We start from the raw sequence: 20,562 nt of genomic DNA, 5'->3' as shown, positions 1-20,562 counted from the left end.
GATGGAACCTCCTGGCCATAGCGACCCTGGCTTAAAGCATTTTCATGGTCTATATAGGGAATATCACTGACATCCTGGAATCTTTTCTGTATTAGTTTAACCCAAGGTAAAGGTTCAGACTAACAGTTCTACTTGTGTTTAATCGCTGTGGAAGAATGGTGCTTTGGATTACTCAACCAAGAGTTCCCTTTGGTTGGAGAGTTAGGAAGATCTTGTTGAGTGACAGAGACTGAGGAGGGAGCTCACGTCCTAAATATGGTGCCTTGTACATAGTGGGAACTGAATGCATGCTAACTGAATAAAAGACATAATCAGAATCCACCTCTCCATCCTTCAGCGGGATACAGCGAGGAAGACATCAAACAGGGAGCTAGAACTTGTTTCCAGTCCTAACTCTGACTCTAACTGACCATGTAACCTTGAGCAATCATTTCATATCTATAAGACTTGGTTTCCCCATCTGTTGTATGATTCTACATCATTTTTCTTTCAGTCCTAGAATGGAATTATAAAATTCCAATTCCGTGGTGTATTTGGCAGAATCTGGCTAGTCCACGTTGCTGTAGTGTTCTTAGATAAAGCAGATCTAAACAGCACTAGGAAGTCCTAGTTGCGCCCAAATTGGTAAGAGGATGCTTCTTTTAGGGACAGTCTTTACAAATCACTCCTCTCTTCTCTCACCTAAGGAGGCTATTCTGGAGTCTTGGAAGCAAAGAAGAGGAAGGGAGAGCGTCAGGAAGTAGCACAATGGGGGCAGAGAGCTAGACATCAGGAGAACTCCAAAGGCATTGCCCCCCAGGAGTGATCTCCAGGACAGCCGCCATCCCTACCCCCAGTGCCCTTCAGCTCTCCCCACCCACACTTGGTATCTCCATCTAAGAAGCTTGCTGTCCTAGTTCTTCCCCCAGAAATTAGAGTTTTCACATCCTAGATTCCGGGGAAACATTTGTTAGCAGGTTTTAAAAAGCTCAAAATAGATGGTAAACTACTTATTTCAAACCACCACCAATCTTAAGCTTTGCTCAGAGGGGAGATTTTACTTAAGGGAAGCCTCCCTTCCCCACATCTCCCTTCTGCAACCCCCTCCTTCTCCTGGACGGCCCTCATCCCGAGTGGGGATAGGTGAGGCAGAATGGAGGGGGACGGAGGGAGAACATGGAAAATTGGAGCTCAAAGCACGCTGGTGGAACCACCGCAGGCAGCTTGGCGCGGCTCCAGCTCAGAGGCAAGTGGCAGGGTTCCTTTATAGACTCATTATGCGCAACGGGGAGATAAGGGGGTGCAGCTATGACACAGCTTGAAAACATGTGCTTTGCCTCCAACCTGGGTGCTATCTGTTAGAATCAGTGCCAGGTCTTCCTGCAACACTTAATTTCAGAAACCAGCACCATCATGAAAGAAAACTCACTCTTTCATCTGCTTCCTGGATCAATTGCCCTCCAAACTCTTTTAGGGGCACTGCCGACCTCCCACTTCTGAAAATGAAGTGTCTGATAGCAAAAATAAATCCCTCTGGGTGTTAGCCTGGGGCGTTTTGACAACTCTGTGTGTTCCTCTTCTCAGTTCTTGCTTTATTAACCTCTTACTCCTTCATTTTTCATAATTCATTACCCCTTGTGTGTGAGCTGCTGACGGTAAACCCCAAAGGAGACAATCCTAAACAAACCAATCTGAAAGACAGTAAAGCAGACTACTTCTCCTGTGACAAATTCTAAAATCTCCAGTTTGGTCGGTGAGTCTCAGAAAGAGCAGAGCTGAACTTGGAGGAGGAGAAGATACAGCAGCAACTCTGCCTGCCCTCCCGACCCCGACACACTTCTCTGACGATTCTCTGAGAGTTCAGGGGCTAGCGAAGACAATAAGAAATCAAGAAATCAAGTCCCTTCCAAATCCAAAAAGCCCTTTCACAGCTGTCGAATGGAAAAGATTGGAGCCTTTCCAGGCAACTGGGTGTTGGCTGTGGATTGGGAAAATGAGACAGACTTCTGTTGGATCTCATTGACTTCTAATGTGAGAACCGGAGGCAAATTGGATGAAGACCCAATTTCCCCCGTACTTGTGAAAACCCAACCAAACCCACAGCCTGTCTGGAACCGTGAAGATCATCTCCAGGGTCCCTTTGGAGCTTCTTCTCACGCAAGTGAAATATTTCTCCAGGCCCTGTTTGGGATGGACTAATCCCTGGGGATGTGGGCCACCACAGAGGCCTCTGCCTGGTCACAGCCATCGGTCATCCCGTCCATATGTTAGACATGGCTTGTTAGTTCAGGATCTTCTCCACCCACCGAGCTGTGCAAAGGTGTTACACTGAGTCTTGGGCAGTGACCAGGGAGGTAGAAAGGTATCATGGGTGATTATCTTTTCTAATCCCAGCGAACTCCCTGACATCACCTGCTTTAGAAAGAAATAGCCTCATTCTGGGAAGAGAGAGCCCCTTCTGAGGAACTGGAAACCCTTCATACATTCCTTACTTGGCTTCACCGCCCAGCCAGGAAGTGTGGGGATGAGTGTTTATCTTCCCATCTCACAGAGACCAGGAGTGCTTCAGAGATGCGTGTAAAGTTACACGACAAGACACTGGCTAAACGCTACAAGAGAATGGTCCTCTGACCCTCCCCAGGCACTCTATCTACAAAACAATACTACAAACATCTCAGGGATGGGAGAGAGAACAGACCATAGGTGATGTTCTGGCCCAGACCTACACTTGGACCTCCTTATTAACCATCTGTTTGGGGTCATGCAATGGGGCTGGAGTACCTAGCCTTAGCCCCCTCCCCGGGACATTTCACATGGCACTCTCTTGGGGGGAAAACAACTCAACATTAATGAATATATCACTGGCGATGAAAATGATCAAAGCTGTAGTGCCAGTTGCATAACTCGTTTGTGGAAAGTGTTTCATAAACATTTCACAAGAAGGAGAATTTCAAAGCGTGAACATCTCCCAACCTGCCTTCAATTACAGGCAAGATTTTTTTTCTTTCTTCCCCCCTTCTATACGTCTCCCTAGCAGTGAGGAAGAGTTTCTGTTTCGTAACTGATCTATAAAAGGGTTGACAAACGTTTTGCTCATGAAAAGATCCTAAAAATATATTCCAAGCGGTAGAGTAGGGCAGGCTGGTTACTTATCTCAGATGAACAAGGCTGAGAGCCCCCTAAGAGACGCTGGCTGTATTTTTGCTTGGGGGACTCTCCTTTCTCCATGGCTCCTGGCCGCTCCCTATGAGTCCAAGGCTCCTGCCTCTTTGGATGCTACCCTGAATTACCTGGGGAGATGGCCTCATCCAGTCCCTGGTCTCTAGTCAGACCTACGACAGACCAGCCTAGGCACACCTTTGCCCATGCACATTGTGATCGTCTCCTGGAAAGCATCGAACTTCTAGACAAAAGAGTGATGGAAGTGAGGAGACATGGGGCCCTTTAATAAACATATGGTTTCTTAGGAGGCTGGAGCCACTTAGAGTTGTTCCCTCCCGAAAAGAAGCTTTCCAAAGAGGCATCCTTGTTTTTCCTGCTTGTACCTCCTCTGGAAAGGCAAAAAGCTTAGCCATCATGTTATTTAATGCTTTGGCTTCAGTTCTTAGGGCACAGCACTGCTAGTGCTGACACATATCTGAAAAAACCCCATCATTTTAAGCCCATAAAAATTTTCTTCTCCCTCTGGCATATAGGTCCGTGCATTCAAGTTTTAAAACTCTAGGAAGGAGCTGTGCTCTCTTTGAGGACGCATCCTCCCAGATATTTTTGGTGCCCAGGACTCGAACAACTTTAACCATGGTACCACTTCCCAGCCCTCGGGAGATGCCAGCAGCGTCTGCTTCCAGTGAGGACCTGGATTGATGCAAGTTCTCTTTTTTGACCCAGATCTTTTTTTTTTTTGGCCACGCCACGCAGCTTGCAGGATCTTACTTCCCTGACCAGGGATTGAACCCCGGGCCCCAGCTGTGAAAGCACCGAGTCCTAACCACTGGACAGCCAGGGAATTCCCAACCCTGATCTGTCTTGAGTCAGAGTCTTCTGGTTTTCCTGGTTTCCTACCTGTTGGACAAGGGCACAGAGCTACCTTCTCTGGTTCTTTGGCTGGGAAGGAGCGCCACACAGAACTGTTGATTCGCCCACATAGATAGCTGTTCTGCCCCGCAAGAAGTGGAATGGCAGGAGGTGGGGTGGGGTAAGAAATGCTGAGCACGGTCTCAGAATCAAACTCTGAGAACTGTTTGCCAGTGGCTCTTCTTGGGAATCATCTTGTGTGTGAATGCTGGCTGTCATCACACTGGGTTCTTTTGCATACATTGGGTTGCCTATCATGGGAAGACTCTGTAATCCTTTTTAGAGCAGGGAATGGAGAAAAAAAAAAAAAAAAGACATCCAGGAAACAAGTACAAGGCTCAGAATCAACCAGGAGACCTGACTTCGGGCTCTGTCCCTGCCTCTAAAAACCTGCATGATCTAATATTTATTTACTTCATTCATCCATCTAGGCCTAGATTATGCCTCCACAAAAGGAGGAAAATAGATGAGATGGAGTCTACTTAAGAAATTTGGAATGTATAGAAGAGAGAGTGGGCGTTGGCTTGTGAGCCTACAAGTATGTTTATTGTGTCACTAGACCCATTTTGCAGATGAAAAGACTGAGGCTTGGAAAAGTCAAGAAACTGGCTGAAAGTTACACTGCTGGTAACTAATAGATCTGGAATGTCAATCCACGTCTATTTGATTCCATAGTTCTTCTACATAAACCTGACTACCATGTGTGATAGAATCATAGACTCTTCAAGGTAGCTTAGCACGGATTGTGTCGGGTGCATGCAAGACATTCAACAAGTGTTGATTCCCTTCCTTCTCCATAGAACTGGAAGGAAATGTAGATATCACCTGGTTCAAATGGCTCATTTTACAGCTGTGGCTCCTGATGTCCAGAGAGGAGAAATCACCTGCTCAGGGCAACACAGCTAGAGCTGCAGCCAAGCCAGGCCTGGAGACTAAGGCAGGGCCCCTAAGGGCTGGTCTCCTCACCCTGCACCCAGTATCTGGTCCATTCACTGCACCGCAGCACGGCTCTATCTTCTACTTCTATCACTCTGATGTTGTTGCCTATTCCGGCTCCTCAAGTAACTCAGTAGTAACCCTAATCCCATTGCTCTAATAAGATTTAATCTCAGTCCTGATTCAGAGTTCTCCATTACTACACAGGGTAAGGTTTAGACACAGATAAAGCACACATCTACTTGATGTGTAACCTAATACACTTGGTTTGAGAACGAGCATTCTGTATTCCCTTGACTCTCACATGGATGAATTAACTCCAGGGGGTTGATATTTGCTCTTTTCCTCCCTCATCATGAGGAAGAGAGGTAGAGAGGGGAAAGACAAGCCTCAGCCATGCCATGAAATCCTCACGCCAGTGTACATTTTACTCTGGGGCCCAAAGGACACTAATGAAAGGAAGGACAGATGCCTTGCTCGTCCCGGACACACAGGCACACATGCACACACATGCATGCATACACACCAACCTGTGACTATGAAGCGCTATACAGATTAGCTCCAAGAGCATCAGTTCGAGAAAGGGAAAAAGGAATATTTTTAAAGCATTTTAGAAACTAAAAAGCACTTTCAAAAGTATCATCATTTATTCTTCATGATGATTCAACGAGGGAAAAAATCTTATCCAACCATTTATACAGATGTAGGAACCAAGAGTAGGAGGAATTAATATGTCCATCACACAGCCAGGAAAAGCAGAGCCTGACTTTCTATTTGGGTCTTTGGCCTCCAGGCCCTCTTTTGCCTATACCACTCTGTAAGGCGGCCCCACTGGGTTGCCACCCAGAAGTTCCCACGTAAAAATGAGCTTGTTGACCTCTGCCTCCCCATGTGCCATGCTGTTTTCACGTGTGGTGCACAGTTGGTGTAAACATTTCCATCCACAACTGTAGCCTAGGACTTTTACATGGATGTGAGGCTGACATAGTTATCGAAAGCAAACTTTCAACAAGTCTGAATGAGATTCTCTTTGGCATCCCCTGGGGAACTGCCTGTGACCTGGAAGCCTGTCTCTGAAAGCCTGAGTGTTGGCTATAAATGCACGTAAAAGGCTTTTCCCTGGTAAGATTCATATTTGAGAACAGTCTTCTAAGTAAGGCTGAGGCCCTTATCTCTTGTATTCTTCTGGTACCCCAAATAAAACGAGGCACCTCTGTGGCCCTCTGACACCAGGTATGCTCCAACAGCAGTTGGAGTAGACAGTCCTCCATGTGGCATGCTTTAAACAGAGGTTTTCCTGCCCCATAAAGGTCCCCTTCCCAGTTTAGCTCAATAAATATTTGGTATACACCCATTGTATACCAAGAGGAACTGGGACACAAAGGTGAATAGGACCTTCCAGATTAATTAGGAGACAGCAAGTAAAAAAGCAATTACCTAGAGTGCAGTACTTACAGCAATGGGAAGGCGGTACAGTGGTCACGTGGAGAGGTTGTGATTTGCTTTGTCAGGGCAGAGGATAGATAGAGAAAGGGGAATGAGGTAGGAAGTCTCCACGGAAGAGAAGTGAAGCCTCTGAGGAGCCCTGAAGGACAAAGACAGTTTCACCAGGAGAAGATAAAGCAGGGCATGCCAGGAAATGGGAGCAGCTTGTACACAGTCACAGATGGTGAAACAGGGCTTCATGTTCAGGAGCGACAAGCTATTCAGCGTCGCAGCAGCGTGGGGTGGGAGAGGCCTGGGCAAACAGCCAGGGCCTGACGACAGAGGTCCTGTGGGTCACACAAAGGAGTCGAGGCTGGACTCGGGGGCAAAGTGTGACTCAAGTAAAGGGCAGGGACACGCGAGAGTTTTGTTTAGTTCGATTATGTTAACAGCTGTGTGGAATATGGATTTGAAGAGAGGACAACTGTAAGTGGGACAGCTAGCTACAAAAGCTGTTTATTGCAATAGTCTAGGTAAAGAACTCATGAGGACATGCCTAAGGCCAAAACAGTAAGAACGGAGAAGAGGAGACAGAATGGCAAGTGTTTAGGATAGAAAATGTATTTCCACCCCTAAAGGTTTATCCTTTATAACAAAGGACTATTTCAGGAATTCTCTGTTGAATGCCTGCAGGACTGAAAGAACTAACACAGAAAAAATTCTGAAAGAACATAATCCAGCTGCTAATAAGAGATGGAGTGGAGGGTATTTGGGGTTTCAGAAGGTATTCACTTTCTAAGTCAAATATTTCCGCAGTGTTCAAATTTTTAAAGGTAATTATTCATTTTAAATTAAAAAAAATTAAGATTAATCTTAATTTAAAATTAATATTAAAAATAGTAAGCACTCAAAATTTCATTAGTCTGTGTGGAAGTTCTTAGTTTATGAGGTATTCAAGTTAGTTACAGTTCCCTCCTTTACCTGGTGAAAGGGAAGTCTTGAGAGGTTTAGGGGCACATTTTCTAAATAAACACACATATATGCAGATATGTGTATCCTGTGTGTGCGTGTGTTGTGTGTGTGTGTGTATTTTTTTTAGCAATAACTGGGAATCCATCTCCTTCTTCTGCCGCATCTTGAGTCATTGTCTACCAGCAGGCAACACCTGTAGGTCTGTGGCCTGCAGACCTCACTTATACCTTTCCATGATGTTCTACAGCTTACAAAGTACTTTCAAACATATCAGTTTGGTCTATTTTCAGAATATTCCCATGAGATTGAAAAGGCAAGTGATGCTATTCCTGTTTTACTGTTGAGGTAAACAAGGTTCATGAAAGGTAAATGATGTATCCAAGGTACATGGCTGGCTAGGAGGAAAGCTCTGATTTGAACTCAAGTTATCTGATTTAAAATTCAACACTTCTTTCAAATTTCTAGGATTTTCTGAGGAAGTTTCCCAAATAAGTGGATTTTCAGTCACTGAAATATATTTCTTACATCTCCAAACCCTTTATTTCAGTTTTGGATAGATACTTATTGGTTTCATTTTTGAATAGAGATCTTGTATTTTATACATCTCTACTTGCCCTTAAAGAGTACTTGACAAAGATATCACAAATAAAGAAAATTACAGGCCAGCATTACTGATGAACATAGATGCAAAAATCCTCAACAAAATATTAGCAAACTGAATCCAACAATACATTAAAAATATCATGTACCGTGATCAAGTAGGATTTATTCCAGGGCTGCAAGGATGGTTCAGTATTCACCAATCAATCTGCGTGATATACCACATTAACAAATTAAAGAATAAAAAATTACATGATCATCTCAATAGATGCAGAAAAGGCTTTTGACAAAAGTCAACAACATCCTTCTACAAAGATTCTCCACAAAGTGAATATAGAGGGAACATACCTCAACATAATAAACGCCATATATAACAAGTCTACAGCTAACATCATACTCAATGGTGAAAAACTGAAGGCATTTCCTCTAAGATTAGGAACAAGACAAGGATGCCCACTTTTATGCAACATAGTATGGGAAGTCCTAGCCACAGCTACCAGACAAGAAAGAAATAAGAGCTATCCAAATCAGAAAAGAAGAAGGAAAACTGTCGTCACTGTTTGCAGATGACATTATACCATACATAGAACATCCTAAACACACTACCAAGAAACTACTAGAGCTCATCCATGAATTCAGTAAAGTTGCAGGATACAAAATTAATATACAGAAATCTGTTGCACTTCTATACACTAACAATGAACTATCAGAAGGAGAAATTAAAACAATCCCATTTAAAATCACATCAAAAAGAATAAAATACCTCGGAATAAATCTAACTAAGGAGGTAAAAGACATGTACTCAGAACTGATGAAGGAAACTGAAGATGACACAGACAGGTAGAAAGACACACCATGTTCATGGGTTAGAAGAATTAATATTGTTAAAATGACCAAGGCAATCTCTAGACTCAATGCAATCACTATCAAAATACCAATGGCGTTATTCACAGGACTAGAAGAAATAAAATTATTTGTTGTATGGAAATTTGTACGGAAACACAAAAGACCCGAATAGCCAAAACAATCTTGAGAGAAAGAACAGAGCTGAAGGTATCATGCTCCCTGACTTCAGACTATATTACAAAGATACAGTAATCAAAACAGTATGGTAATGGTACAAAAACAGACACATAGATCAATGGAACTGAATATAGAACCCAGAAATAAATGCACACACTACGGTCAACTAATTTACAAAAAAGAGGTACGAATATACAATGGGGAAAAGGCAGTCTCTTCAATAAGTGGTACTGGAAAAGCTGGACAGCTACATGTAAAAGAATGAAATTAGAACATTTTTTTCACACCATATACGAAAATAAATTCAAAATGGATTAAAGACCTAAACGTAAGCCCAGAAACCATAAAACTCCTAGAAGAAAACATAGGAAGAACACTCTTTAACATAAATTGTAGCAATATTTTTTGGATGGATCTGTCTCATAAGGCAAAATAAAATTAAAAAAAATTAAATTAAATAAAATAAACAAGACCTAATTAACTTAAAAAGCTTTTGTGCAGCAAACAAAACCATCGACAAAACAAAAAGACAGCCTACTGAGAATATCTTCTCCTATGGGAGAAGATATTTGCAAATGATATGACCAATAAGGGGTCAATATCCAAAATATATAAACAGCTCATACAACTCAATATAAAAAAAAATCAAGCAACTCAATTAAAACCTGGGAAGAAGTACTGAATAGACATTTTTCCAAAGAAGACATAAAGATGGCCAACAGGCACATGAAAAGGATGCTTGACATTGCTAATCATTAGAGAAATGCAAATCAAAACCACGATGAGATATCACCTCATGCCTGTCAGAATGGCTATCATCAAAGACCATAAATAACAAATTTTGGTGAGGATGTAGAGAAAAGGGAACCCTTGTATGCTGTTGGTGGGAATGTAAATTGGTGCAGCCACTGTGGAAAACAGTATGGAGATTCCTCCAAAAACTAAAAATAGAACTACCATATGATCCAGCAATTCCACCACTAGGTATATATCCAAAGAAAATGAAAACACTAATTCAAAAATTCTCCAGTGTTCATTCAAATTCCCCAATGTTCATAGCAGCATTATTTACAATTGTCATGATATGGAAGCAACCTAAATGTCCATCAACAGATGAACGGATAAAGAAGAAGTGGTATATGTATACAATGGAATATTAGCCATAAAAAAGAATGAAATTTTGCCATTTGCAACAACATGGATGGGCCTGGAGGGTATTATGCTTAGTGAAATAAGTCAGACAGAGGAAGATGAATACTGCATGTTATCTTTTATATTTAGAATCTAAAAAATAAAACAAATGAATGAATATAACAAAACAGAAACAGACTCACAGACAAAGAGAACAAACTAGTGGTTACCAGTGGGGAGAGGGAAGGTGGGAGGGACAAGATAGGGGTAGAGGATTAAGAGGTACAAACTACTATGTATAAAATAATCAAGCTACAAGGATCTATTGTACAGCACAGGGAAATAGCCGATATTTTATAATAACAAATGAAGTATAATGTATAAAATTTTTGAATCACTGTGTCGTATGCTGAAACTAATATAATATTATAACTCAACTGTGCCTCAATAAAAAATCATTCAACACATCTTTCAAATTCCTAGGATTTCCTGAGGAAGCCTCCCCAAATAAACGGATTTTCAATCGCTGAAATCGATCTCTTGTAGCTCCAAGTCTTTATTTCAGTTTTGGATAGATATTTATTGGTTTTGTTTTTGATATTTATTAATGTATTATATACATCTCTTCTTTCCCTTGAATAGCACCTGAAAGATAATTTAGTCAATGACTCAATTGTGAACTCTTTTTAGAAGCAATCATGCCCTCGGGGACACTGAAGTGCTTGGCCTCTCGGTTGGCAGTAGCACTAAATGGCCCTGAATTGCCTCTTTTTGTTTTTGCAGCTCTGCTTTTTCCAGGTTTTCTGCCTCCTTTCTCACGACCAGGTTTTTATCCTACTGTTGGTATCCTTGCTTCTAGCAGCCCCTATTTCAGCTCAACTTCGCAACTTCTATTTGCTAAGGGCTAGAAAAACCAGATAGTTAAGTTTGTTATAACTGTTTCTAAAATAAAAGTTAGAGGCTCTGAGAAAGGGTTTGGCTCCAGGTCTCATTTGCTTCCTTCTTATTCTCAGCTGGATTCTAAATTGGTGAGGCTGCTGGCTCTCTGGATAAGTGAGGCACTGCAGTGGCTCTGTGTAGCTGTTTGACATGGGGCTCGCCCTTTGGCTCAATTTTTACTGACTACGTATCAATCCTGTTACCCTTATTAGCCTGCGACAGGGCTCCAGGCACAATGGTTGGCTGAACCCACACAATTGACAGTGTAAGCTAAATTCTCTAAGGCTGAGGAGCAGTTACCAAATTTACTGGCAAAAGGCGGAGTAAACTTGAGCCAAGGGACTCTCTGACAGTATATGTTTCCCTACTTATAAAAGGAAAATCATCTCTGAGTCTTACCCAGGTCTCAAGAGTTAGGGCTAAATGTCTATAAAACCTATTCTAGGAAGAACTTTCCTTGCTTTTGTCACCAAAACGATATGAAGTTAATGATTCTGCACATTTATTACCTGGGACACCTATCTAGCTTGTCTGTCACTTAGTAAGTGCTTAATTAAATAGATGCAGAATTGATGTATAAATACTTTCAATAATCCTTGAATTTAGGAAACTGGGTCTCAGAGAAGTCAAAGGATTTTCCAAAAGCCATACAGCTAGAAAGTGGCAGAGCTGGAATTTGAACCTACGTCTGACCAGATCCAGAATCAACCCTCTTTCTACTGTATCACACTGACTTAAAAAGGCATGCCAAACTAGGCTCATTTCCTTTTATACAGGGTTCTTAGAAATGAGGATCAGGTGAATGCTGCAATTATTGTATGTATACATATACACATGTCCCTGGAGGTCAAGGTGGGGTCATAAGGGCTGAGACAGTGTTAGTTAATGAATCAATGCCATCCAGGAGGGATGTCTCCAATGGCATGTCATGGGACTCTCTTCATCGTCCAGTCTTGTTAAGAATGTTATCAGTACCTTAGAGTATGATGATGTATGTGCCCTGCATTCATCTCTGTATGACGAGCAGGGCTAGCTAGTACCTTGCACAAAGACATCAAGGTTAAAAAAAAATCTTGAAATTGTGCAAGGAAGGGAAGAAAGTAATAAGATAAAACATAAGAGGAACTGTAAAAATCTTTTACTAAGAATATGAAAATTAACTGTACAAGTTGAGGCAACAGTGCAGATTTTTTAAAAAAGACTTGAGAGGTGTTAACTGACCCTAAGAGCATGTAAGTTGAAAGTGTGATACAATTATCTTTTAAAAAATCTGTAGGGTAGGCTGTACCATCCTAGTACAGTACAGTATGGAGGGAGGTTCCCCTACTTAACCATGCAAGTTCAGGCGGAACAAGGCCTGCCACTGTCTTACCTGGGCTTGGAAAGAAATCAGGGCATGATAAAGATATGGTACCCGCTCCACCAAGTTTCGTTGAATGAATAAATGGATGAATGAATGAACCGAGGGTCCCACTGTGCTCTGGCCTAGCCAGATGTCATCTGGGTATTGAAAGTTGTACGCTTGTGGATACTACACTTAAAGAGGGTGATTGGAAGACCGAAACCTATACATATAAAGGCATCAAGGCGCAAACAAATTCAAAGAGTTTGTATAGCATTGTACAAAAATATTTGAAGCAACCTAATGCCCGTTGATAGGGCAATGGAGCAGTAAAATTACATGGAAACAGTAGAGCAGTACGTGGTCATTAACAACAATCATTATCAATCCTATACGTACTGCCATGAAACAATCTATAAATCTTATGTTTAAATTTCAAAAGAAAGTCTCAAAAGAATACACACTGTATAATTTATACCTACCTACATATGTACCTATATATGCATTTTTAAAACTCCACGTATATTTATACATTTCCGTTTGTATTCATATCCATGTACGTGCAGAAAGAAGATTCTTCTAAACACATACACACCACACCGATAAGAGGCGTTTCCTCGGGGAAGAGGGCTGAGGCTGAACAGGGAACAAAATTCTTCTTGTTTATCTCTATTATTAAATATTTTCACAAGCAAGTATACACAGCATTCATGTACTATGTGTGTAATTGCTTTAAACAAGGCAATCAGAAACCTGATACGTGAAACTATTGAAGGAATTCTGGATGTTTACACGGAAAGGGGAAGACTTAGGCGTGAGAACTCTTCTCAAATACTGAACGGCTGTCAAGTGAAGGGGATGGACTCGGGCCTTGGAGCTGAGGCAGGCAGAGTGATGACCACGGGGGGACCATCACAGGGAGGTTGATGGGGTCTCTCAGGAGGAAGCATTGCAACCCGCTCAACCCTGGAGGGGGCTGTCTTCTGGGTGGTGAGTCCCAAATTCCTGGGAGAGCTTTGGCAGAGGTGTGGAGCCAGCGTCCATCTGTCAGGGGTGTCAGCAGTAGAACGTGTGCCCCAGGAGGTAGGTTAGGCTGGAATCACACTGGTTCCTAAGCTTTTGAGGCTCCTGACAAGTAAATCTTTTTTTTTTTTTCAGAGTTCAGAGAGTACTCTTTTATTTTGCCAAATAATATTAAAGTAATGAGTATCACCTACTCAGGTCATCACTTCATTACATACCATTAATATTTTAATACCAAAAAAATGCAAAATCTCAGACTGTTAAAATTGAATACATTGAGCTTTATAAAAATTTGCTGTTTTCTTCTTTTAAGATGTCACTGTGGATGGTGAAAATTTAGCCGAAAGATGTAATATTATGAATAAATAAGTGTATCGACAGACAGGATAGGAGAAAGGAAGAAGAAAGCCTTGGTGCCAGACTGCAGAGATCTGTGGAACCCTTCTGGGAACAGGGGGACAGGTGCTAAGGGACCCTTTAGCCTTAAGGGTTTATGCGTCTCTAACTCACTCTAGAGTTAGAAGCTCAACCCACATTTGTCTCCACAGTTGACGAAAACTAAAGTCACAGTGATATCAGATGTCACTGGATATCCCCAACCATACTTTCCATTGAAGTGGCCAGGAGAAGGCAGTCCCAGGAGAACCTCAGTCCTGTCTTCCCTAAGGGGCATTTGTAAAGGGCCTATTCTGGCTTGAGATATATAGCTTGGTACTGAACTCTCAACCTCAAAGACTTTAAAAAAACTAGGTTAGCCAGAGTCCTATGTGCAGACCCTTGATCCCTAGAGGGTAGGCCTTGACACCCAGCACCCACTGAGCAAACAAGCTAAGACGCCTCATCCAACAACTCCTGGGGCCCAGCCAGCAAGTGGCGAAGTTGGGAAATATTTACCAGAGCTGACTGGATGGAGCCCACCACACACGCTACATGCAGACACAGCAAGCTCACCTCCCTGGGAAAAGGGGTGCGTTTCTGCGGATCGCTGGCTGAAAGACGACAGGGGGCAGAGCAGCATGAGGAGCAGAAGGCCCTGAAAAGCAGAGAGATGGGAGTTCCTGGCACTCAGGATGGAGGGATGGGCGGATAGGTTCATTCCAGCTATCCATCAATCCATCTACTCAGGAAACACTTACTGAATGTCTGCTCTGCACCAGGCACTGCTCTACCGTAATCAATACAATATAGACTGTTTCCTCAAATATTTCCCATCTTCTGGAGGGCTACCTGGAGAAGAAGACATTTGAGCTGAGTTTGGAAAGATGAACGAGGGGCTGGCAGGGCGATGGGGAGTGAGGGGGCAGGGCGGGGGTGGGGGTGTGTGCGGGTAGAGAGGCCAGTCCTAGGGCTCATTCAAAACAGAGTTGAGCTGGAGCTCGGTGCTTTGTGACAGCCTGGAGGGGTGGGATAGGGAGGGTGGGAGGGAGGGAGACGCAAGAGGGAAGAGATATGGGAACATATGTATATGTATAACTGATTCACTTTATTATAAAGCAGAAACTAACACGCCATTGTAAAGGTGCTGCCTCTTCCTTTATTCCTCTCTACTTTCAGGACACTTCCATCATTTCAAAGAGGCTCATTTCCCGGCGGTACTTGGAAGTCCTTAGGACGGGGGAAGAAGGGGGCCTGGGGTTCCCTTGTGAGGTTAGATTCCCCCGATCCTTCTCCCGCCCACGCAGGATGAGGCAGCCCACACTAAGAGTGCTGGGCCCTTGCTGAGTGGCCAGATTCTGGGCAAAGTCCCAAACCCCAGGTCCTGCCATTCCCCACCCTGCTTTATTGCAGAAGAGTGTCTGTCTCTTCCAGGCCGCGGGCCAGGCCAGGCTGGGGAGTGCCCTGATAGCCAGGAGGTTGTTCTCTGCCCCGCCAGGCCCAGTGTAAGGGGAAGCACCAAACCCTCAGAAAGGAAGTTGGCTCTGGTTCACTGCAGAGAGGAAGGGACTCCTTGCCTTTGGGTGGCTGCACTGCTTTCTCCTCCAGAGTGGTGTTAACCCTTTCTGTCCTGGGGGCTCTTACCCTAGCAGCCTTACCTCTGAGAGTCCCAGCCCGGGACACGGGGCACAGAAACACTCCACCACTGGTCCCGGCATGAGTCAACATCTATCCCCAGGGACTGGGTGTCCAAATCTTTCCGGGCGTCAGTTTACCAGCTACCCAACTGGCCTGCAAACCCACTTCCAAGTCCTCAAGTGAGCCAGTCCACAGTGATGGGGTAAAGTTTAAAATTTTCCTTGTTAGGATCACACACTTTCTTTGAGAAGATGTCATCGAGGGAAAGCCGAATTGATATGTAACTCACTTTAAGCAAACCCTATAAATGATGCTTGGCTCCAACTGACTGTAAAAGGGCATGTTTTATTCTCTGAAAAGATCCAGTGTAACATTTCTTTAAATAGCAGGCTCTTGGTGGAAAAAAAAATAGAATTTAGTTGATAAAACTTTGACTTAGGTACAATATTTCGGGAACCACCCTTTTAGGTATGGTGAGGCATGCCTGTATTCACCCAGCACCAACTGAGTCTGGCATATTTTTCTTATTATTCCTCTAGTAACAGGCTGAGTCAGGTACAAGGGCACAAGTAAGAGCACTCAGAGGGATGCCAGCAGTTGAGGGGAAAATGAGCAGAACTGCCATCTGGAAAACGGTGAACCTCCGGCCTTCAGAGGATCCCAAGGGCAGAGCTAAGAGGAAGCGCAAGCTGGAGCCAGGCTGATGTGAAACGGGGCATCTAGAACCAATAATGTTGCAAGAGCAACAATAGCCCAGTTTATTGAGCACTTACTATGTCCCGGACAGTTTACACTCAAGATTGCTTGTAATCCTCCTCCTAACAATACTATTAGGTTGACGCTATGATTTCCCCCTTTTTCACAAAGGCAGAAACTGAGGCTTGGGGAGGGTGAGTGACCGGGTTCCACAGCTTCTGTTGGTAGAGCTGAGATTCAAATCCAGGTCTGTGCGACGCCAGAGCTGGACCTCTGACCACTACTACACTGCCATCCGCAAGCCTAAAACCAGACACCCTGCAGCAGTCCATGCCAGTGAAGTCTGTGGAGAAAATGTTAGAAGATGCCGGCTCAGGGGAGGGGCTGCCAAGACAGAAAAACAAAACAGGGTGTGAACCAAGGATCCTTGGGGGTTGGGAGCCAAGGGTATTTTAGTGGCCTCGCAGGGGAGAGGGAAGGGAGTCCTGACACTGGATCTGAACAAAAGCAGCAGAGGCCCAGGCGGCGATGGGGGCGATGGGGTCAGCCGATTCGTAGAATAAGCTGGATTTGGAGACAGCAGACCAGCACTGGACACAGCGCCTATTATCAAGTAGACACTGAATAAAGGTCCATTGAATAAGTCCTGGCTCTGCCACTTAATTGAAGTCACTTTATCATTCTGAGTCTCAGTTCCCTTGTCAAGTGATTAATGGGTCCTCTGTAAGTTGTCAAGCAGAGGGGGCCGTGAGATGGGATGTGGCCTGGTAGGGAACTGAGCAGCTACAAGGAAACAGCTCCTGAGCCCTAAGCGCGGCCTCCAAAGCCATTCTCAGGCTAGACTAGGAGAGGGAAGCTTGAGGTGGAAAAGTTTATTTTCTGCAGCAGCTGTGATTCTGGGAGAAGGAGAATCTCCCAGGTACTAGAGCTGCCTCGACAGCCCTCTGACAGGGGGGCAACGAGAAGGGCAGGTCCCACCCCCTGCCCTGCAGGCACACACACAAGAAAACGCCCCTCTCCTCCCTGCACCCTTCTCACGCACAGGCCCAGGGAGGCACTCCTTCACTTGGGGTAGGGGAACCCTCTGGGTAGGAACCCTTCTTCGCCCCACCCTTCCCCTGGCAGCCTTCCCTGGGCCTGCAGATAGCATCTCTGCCATGCGAGCTGGCAAGCCCCGGCCGCGAGAGGTCTGCGGTGTGAGCATGAGGGCTTGGGACCTGTGGAAAAGTACTGTGCAGACATCAGATGAGGGGCTCTGGGCAACATTAGGGCTTGTCGATTTGCAGGATCTCTCTGTCTCTCGCAAAAGCAGCCTGACACAGTGTAGAGTCAGACAGGCCTGTTGTATATCTGAGCTCCACCTTGGGTAAAAATTACTTAACCTCTCTGAGCTATAGTTACCCCAGCTATATAATGGGAATAATCATGCTTACCTCACCGGGCTGTCGTAAGGATGAAGTAATATCAAGTAAGATATAACTTTAGGCAAAGTGCCTCGCACATCCCATCATCCTTGGTTTGAATCCTGGTTCCAAGCAAGTCTCTTGACCTTTCTGAGACTCAGTTTCCTCATCTGTAAAATGGGAGTTCTAAAAGCTACTGCTCTAGGTTGCTGTAAGATTTCAAGGAGATACTGCTTATGAAGGGCACGGCCCAGTGCCTTTCAACTCAGGGTGGTATTAACTTCTTCCGCCACTGGGGCCAACTCCAGTTTCCTTTTCAAGACCCCTGCTCCAAAAAGACTCCTATGTGAGAGGGGGATGAACTGGCCCTGCTTTACCAGAATCTATACGCACCAAAGGCAACTCATTAAAATCTCCAAAGAAACCCCCCTTTTGGATCCCTGCAGAATCAGGGAGAGGGTTCCGACACTTCCCTCCTCCTCTTGTGCCTCACCGCTCTCCACCCCACACCTGAGCCGAGGGGAACATTCGGTCTCCACTCCCCATCGAGATGCATTGTGGGCTTGTGCCCGTGCTGCAGCCTGAATGAGCTGGCCTGACACCCAGTACCCCAGAGAGGCTTTGTGCTGGTGTTGTGGGTAGCTGGGTCAACCAGGGTGTTCTAGGGGCAGGGCTCCCGAAAACCCCAGCCACTCCCATTCCTACCTGCTCCACACCGTGCTGCTCTCAACAAGGCTCAGTCCACAAACAGGACACAGTTGACAGCTGAGCCTCAGGCCAAAGAGCAGAGCATGATTGGCGAAGGAGGACAAATTTCCACCTCTCCAAACGCGAAGACAGTCATCATTTGCTCCCCACCCGAACCTGGGGTAGGTGGGGGAAGCTTAGACGGAGAGATCGTGGGTCTCAGAAAAAAATTTCCTTTCTGATAACATCTAAACACCAGTTTAGATGCAGCCCATCTAAACTGGTGCAAGCCCAGTGCAGCAGCCATCCAGGGAGAGAAGGGGAGGAGAAAATGATGGGTTCCCATTCATCAGAAGTAACAGCAGGTAATGTTGTTGGTGGATGACTGTATGTCAGAGCCTATTCTAATCTGTGTATCTTATCTCTAATTAACCCTTACAACATGACTGGAAAGTAGGCTCTATGACTGTCCTCACTTTTGGATGAGACTGTGAGACGCGGAGAGGTTGGCCAACACAGACAGTCGGCTCAACTGCTACGTGGAACCGCCTCCTCCAAGAGGAGCAGGGCCATGGAGCGGGAGAGCCATGGAGTCTGGCCAGCCTGGCTTTAAATTCCCCACTTATGGATGGAGTGATTGTGGGAAAATTCCTTAACCTCTCAGAGTCTCAGTTTTCTCATCTATAGAATCGGAATAATCCCAATGACCTCACAGTGTCGCTCTAAGTAGTAAATGGAACAATAAACATGAAGCGTTTGGTGCTCAGCGCCTGCACACAGGCAGGATCCAATAACTATTTCTATTGTTATATTATCTTGACTACAATGGGAAAATCACTTTGGAGAAAGGAATCATTTCTTCTCACCAATGATCTCCTGCCTGAAAATTCTGTTCTCCATCAACCTTGTTACTCAGTAAGCCCAGCTTATTCCCTGTTGAAGCTGCACTGGTTTACATATCCCTTGTTCTGACATTTTAAGGAACTTTTCAGACCTGTCTCCTTCATTGGATAGCAAGTAAGTTCTCTGAGGGCAGGTCTGTGTGTATTATTTGGGGGTGCCTCTTCCCAGTGCTGGGGAGCCTCCATTTCCACTGCCTTGTCTTTCTGTGTGGAAGGATCACAGCTAGAGGAACATCTTGCCCTCTGCCTCCTGGTAGAAGTGACCTATGTCCCTGGTGAGTCTAGGTCAGCTGTCCTCACTGGGGATGACAGCAAACCTGAAGGTCATTCCCTGAAATCTATGTGGTGGTTTTTCTGTCTTAATAATTAGGAGGCTCTATTTGCATTTACCAGGCAGAGGACAGGCATTCGAGACATCCTGCAATGCAGAAGACAGTACCAGACAAGAAACTCTTGTTCGTGTCCTGTACAACTCGCATGCGACTTTCAAACGCCCCACTGGACACTCGTGTCAGTAAAAAGCCTGCCTGTATCACATGAGCCTAGAGCCCAGTTCCAGTTTTTATGCAGGCACAACATATCTTTGGCACACTTCTGATATGCATTGACTTTTTCCGGGATGCCATTTTCTGTATAAATTGAGGAAAGATTATATTTTATTTTGTTTGGAAGTTTACCAAGAGTTGTTTAACATTTTGGAAAATCATGGCTTTTCAGCTGCCAGCAGAGCATACCAATATCAGTCTGTACTTGTGTCTGTCACCTTCATATAGGCGCAAGCATCCTACTAGCTCATCAAACCTTCCAGAGGAATGTGCCCAAGCATTTACTTGCTGAAATACATATTATATCATTTTAATTTTTTTCATTCTCCTTTGAATCCTTATTCAAATTAGAGTATCTTACCGATTTTTATGTATGTTTTCTATAAATTTCATTCTAGGATATTAAAGGGGCTTTAGAGCATCCTTGTTACAATGAACATTCGGTCTGATAAGGCTAAGAACACAGGTTTAGAAGGAAGTGGGTGTGTGCGACTTGACACCTTCTGAGACCTGCCTGTTTGCTAGGAGGGTACTTTATGGTCTGTTCTCCACCAGCTCTATCTGTGCCAGGTGGATGTATTTAATTCTGGAGCAAGGCCTTTGAAAGTCCGTTGTGGCTACACATCAAAGCCATGTCCCCCAGCAAGTTAAGTGAATATAAGTTCTGGCCTGTTGTTCCAGTGCAGCCTTTTAGAATAAATTGTACATTTTTTAAAGGGTATCTCCTAAAAACAATATTTTATTGCTCTCCTCTTCTCTTGTTTGACAAAGATATAAGAGCTATGTTTTGATGTCCACTCTACATTTTTTGTCCATCTAGGCTTTCTGGTAGAATTATCCACTATCTTTGTCATTACTTTGTCTTTATAATT

At 44.2% G+C, this 20,562-nt stretch overlaps 1 protein-coding gene across 5 annotated transcripts in view; it reads right to left on the bottom strand.

Annotated features, from left to right (window-relative positions):
• POU2F3 (POU class 2 homeobox 3) overlaps positions 1 to 20,562 on the bottom strand; it is a 79,430-nt gene that overhangs the window by 20,333 nt on the left and 38,535 nt on the right. Inside the window, exon 2 of one of the 5 annotated variants that reach the window (XM_089915707.1) lies at positions 14,581 to 14,671. The exons of the other annotated variants lie outside the window; for them this stretch is intronic. The gene's annotated coding sequence lies outside the window, so the exon portion shown is untranslated. The remainder of the gene's footprint in view (positions 1 to 14,580; positions 14,672 to 20,562) is intronic. 5 annotated transcript variants of the gene reach the window in all.

This window comes from Delphinapterus leucas, chromosome 7 (assembly GCF_059928025.1).
Source record: "Delphinapterus leucas isolate spDelLeu-1000000601 "Yukka" chromosome 7, BTC_Dleu_Yukka2, whole genome shotgun sequence".
NCBI classification, from domain to species: Eukaryota; Metazoa; Chordata; class Mammalia; order Artiodactyla; family Monodontidae; genus Delphinapterus; species Delphinapterus leucas.
This window is presented reverse-complemented; position numbering and strand designations above follow the sequence as displayed.